Source organism: Rhinolophus sinicus, chromosome 17 (assembly GCF_057876585.1).
Source record: "Rhinolophus sinicus isolate RSI-liver-muscle chromosome 17, RSI-T2T, whole genome shotgun sequence".
Lineage (NCBI taxonomy): Eukaryota > Metazoa > Chordata > Mammalia > Chiroptera > Rhinolophidae > Rhinolophus > Rhinolophus sinicus.
In genome coordinates, this window is record NC_142517.1 from 74500711 (window position 1) to 74507034 (window position 6324).

The following is a 6324-nucleotide window of genomic DNA, read 5'->3' on the forward strand; positions in this document are numbered from 1 at the left end:
ACGGTACTGAACTGAGGAACTCAAAGGTTTTATCCTATTGGTGGTAATTTCCGACCAAGTAAGAAAGGATGATGACAGCACATGGGGTGTAGGCACAGAGGAAGCCCCATTCAAAGCACGTAGTTCTCCCCCTATTACAACCAATATTAATGCCACCCTTTTATAGGACAGAAATTATCCCAGTATTTTCCTTTCCTGTGTTTCTACCAATTTTCCTTTCATTGGTTGTAAGCTCTGTACCACTAGTGCTATGCGAGAATAGAAAACAGGATCTTAGGAAAAGTTAATCACATTCATTTATAAAGCTCAAAGAGACACAATAAAAGGTTAATTTTATTTCTCCATTTTTTTTTCTCAAAACAATTCATGATTGTTTTCTGAGATTACATGAATTTAGAAGGCATTTATTCTGTCCAATAGTCCCAACTTTTCAAGTAGAATAATTTTTTAATTTTCCAACTTCTTGTGTCACTTCTATTTCTTATAAACATCCCTCAAGGTTAAAACTGCTATTAATGTACAACATCTTCTAATACATTTAACCTTCCTATTGAACCCTTCTGCCAACCTTATTCTGGACACTGAAATTTTGATTATAGAAAGAAGGGAGGAAATAGATTTGGACAAGGCTAACAGCACATTCTGTAGGCTTATAAGATGCCTCTTGTACAATGTCTCACATCCCCTCAAGCTCCATTTTCAGCCACAGCTCTGGTGAACAGTTTTGGGAAGGTTTCACCCTGCCCTGTGCTCACAGTGCCTCATATCAAATATGTACTAAGAATCTAGCTTCCTGTCCCAAGGCTTTGCTGATGTGACAACGTTGTCACGCTCTGGTACTAGGGAGGCCTCCTGTCTTTGCAACCCATAGGGATGCGGGAATTAATACCCCATGGGAGCAGCCCTCAACATGTAGGAGACGGCTGCTGAGAGATAAATGCTTCTCCTTTTCATTCCTCGGGCAGATAGTTCTGAGACAAGTTTAGTAAGAATCCTGAGAAGATTCTACACTAAGAAACCATTAACAGTGGTGGACACTTGGTAACACTACCTTGTTTTGCTCGGATTTTTCTCTCCCTTTTTCCTGTTCACGCCTCTCTTTCTTAGTCCTGCTCCCTAGAATCACATTCCCAAATAGAATATACCTAGTACCTTTGTCACAGGCTCTCCTTTCAAGAATAACCCAGATTAAGACAGTAGATAAGTAGGTTGTTGTTATATCATGCTGGAATAGGATTTTCCTTGACTCTGCATATACTACAAAGAAACACTTATTCAGTTGGCAGCACAGTTTATGGTAATCTCGATGATTTTCCGTCTTATTCCTTTTTGAAAGTTCATCATCATCCACCCTGAAGTCTGACAACCTAAAGAAAAACAGTTGGTACAAATTAGCTTCTAATTGAATAGGCAAATTTCTGTGATGATAACTCTAAGTAGTTTCTCTTTGTGAGGGGGCCCACTCTACTTAAATAGGTGAAGAATTTTGTTGCTTTGGATTTTTGTTGCTTCTTTTTCTCCCTGGTAAAAGCATGGAGCTTTTACTGCTAGAATCCTTTTTGCTAAGAAACTCAAACATACCTTAAAAATGTAAAAATTACTAGAATACTATCAGGCCTTTCTTATTCATGAAAAACTGAAGGAATACCCTGAAAGATATAGGGGTTATTAGGAATAAATTAAGGTTGTCAACATGCCAGCCCTGAGAAAAATGTGAAAAAATATAACTTTTTTTTTTTTTTTAAACAAATTCAAGGTATTAAAGACATGAGAGAACAAAATGGATAATTTCCCCTCCCCCGAACTTACAAGTGTTTGTGGAAAGTGAGACAATAAGCAAATTAAGTAATTAAAATACATGGCATTTCAAATAAAAGCTATAGATAAAAGGTTATCAAAAGGTATAAACTTCAGTTATAAAATAAATTAAGCCCAGGGGATGTAATGCACAGCATGGTGACTGAAATTAACAGTACTATATTTGAAAGTTGCAGAGAGTAGATCTTAAAAGTTTCCATCACAAGTAAAACATTTTGTAACTGTGTGGTGATGAATGTTAAGTAGACTTATCGTGGTGATCATTTCACAATATATACAAATATATTAATAGAACTATGTTTTACACGTGAAACTAATATAATGTTACATGTCAGTTATATCTGAATTAAAAAAAATAAACTAAGGATGAGGGAAAGAATGTGCAAGTTGTTTTTCTTTTGTTTAATCTACAGATCTCACTGAGAAAATGGCATTTGAACAAAGACCCAAGGAGAAGAAAAGAGTCAGTCATATGGGCATTTGGGGGAGGAGCATTCAGGAAGATGGAAAAGTAATACTAAAATCTCTGAGACGGAAAGAGGCTAGTGTGGTTTGAGAGATATGAGCATTAAAAGCTGAGGTTAGAAAGGGCACGGAGAAAAGAGGAAGTGACAGATCATGTGAGAGAAGGCTTCTCAATGGATACAGGGCCATACTATGCACCTAGGGGATATTTTGAAAAACTGTGAAGACATTTGGTACTATTATGATTGGGTGGCAGTTCTGGCCTTTAGTGGTAGGCGGTGTTTATGTTAAAAGTACAGTAATGCTCAGGACAGTTCCACCCAACCAAATATTCTTCCATATTTTGTGCAATGTGAAAATGTCCTGCTGCTCATTCATGTAGATGTAAAACTTTATATTTATGCTAGCTTCTGAATTCCATTCATAGCAAGCTAGGTTATTAGGATCAATTCTCCATTGAAAACAAGTAGATGGCCTGGATAAAGTATATTTGATCAAATTTGGAAAGCTTTTGTGAGTATTTTTTCAAATATTTTTCTACCCCATAATCTGTCTTTTTGCCTTCGGGGAGTCCAATTTCATGTATTTCAGGTCATCTGAGACTATTCCATGAGTCATGGATGCTTTACTATAAAAAAAATCTCATTGTAGTTATAGTTGGATGATTTCTAGTGACCTGACTTCAAGTTTAATGATCCTTTCTACTGTTGTGTCCAATCTACTGATACTCCCATTAATTTCAGGTACTGCATTTTCCAGTTATAGAATTTCCATTTTGTTCTCTTTAAAGAAAGAAAAAAATTATCTGTATCCCTCTTGAAAATCCCTCTCTCTTCATCTATTATATCTTATCTATAGTAAGATTCTTTAATATATTTGTCATGTTTATTGTAAAGTACTTATCTACTAATTCTAACATCTGGGATCACACATCAAAAACTGATTTATGTTTCTATTGATTTATGACAAAGGTGACACTGCAGAGCAATGGAAAAAGGATGGTATTTTCAAGAAAAGGACTTGAATCAATTGGATAGGTATATGAAAAAAAAATTTAACCGTTACTTTACACCATACTCCAAAATCAATTCACGTGGTTAGTAGATTTAAATGTTTAAGGAAAAACAATATGTTTTTAGAGGGTAACAGAGGAGAATGTCCTTGTAGGCAAATATTCCTTAAACAGGATAGCAACAGCACTAATCATAAAGAAAACTGATAAATTAGACTCCACTGAACATTACAAATTTACTCATTAAAATTTAACAATGAGATAGTTAAAATGCAAGCCACAGATTATGGAAAGATTTTTTTTTTTTGCAGCACTTATACATGAAAATGGACTCACATGTAGAATATATAAATCAAGTAGAAAAAGACAAACAACCCAATAAAAAAATGGGGTAAAGACCCAAAGGCACTTTACTAAAGAAGATTTTGAAAAGACTAATAATCACACGAAAAGATGCTCTTTTTCATTAGTCAGAGAAGTGTAAATTGAAAATACAGAACCATCAAATGTTGGGGAGGGTGTGGAACAATGAAAACTCATTATAAGCTTTAGGTGGGTATGTAAATTTGAAAACTGGCACTACCAGCTATAGCTAATGATAAGCATAATCTATGTCCCAGCTATTCCACTTTTAGGTATATATCCCAATAGAAATATGTATCTCTATGTGTTACATTTGTTTCCATAGATAAATACAGAGATATGTAAAATAATGTACACAGTACTATTATCTATAATAACCCCAAACCTGGAAATAACATAAATATCCAATATCAGTGTAAAGGATCAATCACAAAGACCCCCAATTACATGATTCCATTTTTTTGAAATGTCCAGAATAGGCAAATATATAGTCAAAAGTAGATGGTGCTTGCTTAGGGCTGGAGAAGATGGGGGACTGATAGCTAGAGAAGTGTGGAGTTGTTTTGAAGTGATGAAAATGTTCTAAAATTGACTGTGGTGATGGTTGCACTTATCTGTGATGTTTCTCTTTGCTTCTGAGCCCTTTATTCAAAATTAGCTGTCCAAAGTGATTTGACTTTCAATAAACAAATTTGTTTATGTTTTTTTTTTTCATTGAATTGTACAACTTAAATAGATGAATTGTATGCTATGTGAATTACATCTCAATAAAACTGAAATTAATTAAAAAACAGTATAAAGGAAAAATAAATTGTGGTATATTCATGTAATTGAAGTCCATACAACATAAAATAAAGTAAAATTAAAAAAAAAAGATCTGGTATGGGCAACAACATGGATGAATCTGACATATAATATGGAGTGAAAGCAACTAAATACTATAGAATATTTACTGAATAATTTACTGAATTTTCAAATTCAAAAACAGTCAATACTAATCTATATATTTGAGGATAAGACAGTGGTTATATTTGGGACGTTGTGCCTGACTGAGCAGGGGGATGAAGGAAGCTAGGAAAAGAAGCCAAGAAATATCTTGGTCTGGGTGGTAGTTGCAAGGGTATGTTTATGCTAGTCTTTGAAAGTTTATTGAATTGTATATTTACAGTTTGCCCAGTTTTCTGTATTTTGTACTTCAACAACAATTTATTAAGAAATATTTTTTTAAAAATCCAATTATTCAGTAAGTTGTCCTTTTAATAAGCATTGAAAAAAAAATGGACTGAAAGAACACATAAACATTTTGATAGTTATTTTTTGTGGTTTGGGATTATGGAGAATTTTATTTTCTTCTATATACTTCTCAGTATTTTCCAAAAGACTATAGTAAACAAATGAAAAAGTCTAATAAAAATACAATTGTCTGCAATACCCATGTATTACTTTTATACTAATTTATTCACAATTTAAGGACTTTGGCTTTTGCTTCCAGATAGGAAGAGATTGCCATTTTAGAATAAAGGAGGGTGTGGCTGCTGGTCTGGGGGTTTCCAGTTGGCCTGGCTGACTGCCAGAAATTCTACCCGCCACCCAGCAAGGAGTTGGAGCAGAGGTGCTGGTGCGTGGACCCAAAAGATTGTGGACCGAGCCTGGGCAGGTGGATTGTAGTCCTCATGGAACCTTATTTCTTACTGCAAAGCTGCGGTTGGTCCTGGACCTGGGTGGAAGCCTGATCTAAGGTCCAACCTCCTTGCTGAGTAAAGTAAATGATCAGTCTAATCATTGTAATCCCCATGTTTTTGTAAGGCCAGGAGCTAAGAGTTGTTTTTACATTTTTACGAGGTTGTTAAAATAAAAAAGCCAAATATGCGACAGAGACTGGTCCCGGCCTGCAAATCCTAAAACATTTACTATCCTAAACCCTAAAATATTTACTTTTTAGAAAATGTCTGCTAACTCTTTGATTAAGAGACTCAGGCTGAGAAATTTTAAGGCACTTTAAAATGTTACCTGGGTAAGCTCTTGCTGGCAAGAAACCAGGTGTGGAATGAGCCTGCCCCAGGCACTTTCGCTCAGTGGTATCACGAGATGTAGTACTGCCCAGGCTCGTCAGATACAGGAAGTCGGAATCCACTAACGAGGGTGTAGAAACTCACCTCCGGAGAATCCAGCCTGGAAGTGGATCGCCAGGCACCCCGACCCACACACAATTGGTTCTTTCTGGCAGGGGCTCCGAAAGGATGAGCGATGCTCACTGCAGCCGTCAGCTGATCGCAAAGAAAAGGTTTCCGGGTTTCAAGTGGGAAAGCATCATTGTCACCTCCGGAGAAGCCAAACCCTTACCCCCCACCCCCACCCCCACCCTGGGAGGTTTCTTTTCTCTGCTCAGTTGAGAGCCGCTGCACTGCGTGGTCCACCAGTCAGTCTGTAACTTTTAAAGTAGCGCCGCGTGGGTGCGGCTGGCGGCTGGGCGCATGCGCAGTGGCCTCTGCAGCACGCTCCCACCGCGCAGGCTCCGCAGGTCGGCTCCCCTCTAGGCGGAGAGCGACCCTCTCGGGTCCGCAAGGCGGGAGGGAAGCCAGGGCTGCATGACACGTATCATGTTTTTGTCGGATAGTTTGAGAGTTATTTGTAAACATCGTAACCTTTCACCCTTAAATAATACC

At 37.0% G+C, this 6324-nt stretch overlaps 1 long non-coding RNA gene across 1 annotated transcript; it reads right to left on the reverse strand.

Moving 5' to 3' along the window:
* Nucleotides 1–315: 315 nt before the first annotated feature.
* Nucleotides 316–6102, reverse strand: LOC141571588 (uncharacterized). Its single transcript, XR_012496435.2, has 2 exons — nt 5815–6102; nt 316–1367 (listed from the first exon to the last, which is right to left on the reverse strand). It is a non-coding gene; the product is annotated as an uncharacterized LOC141571588 (long non-coding RNA).
* Between the last annotated feature and the right edge of the window lie 222 nt (nt 6103–6324).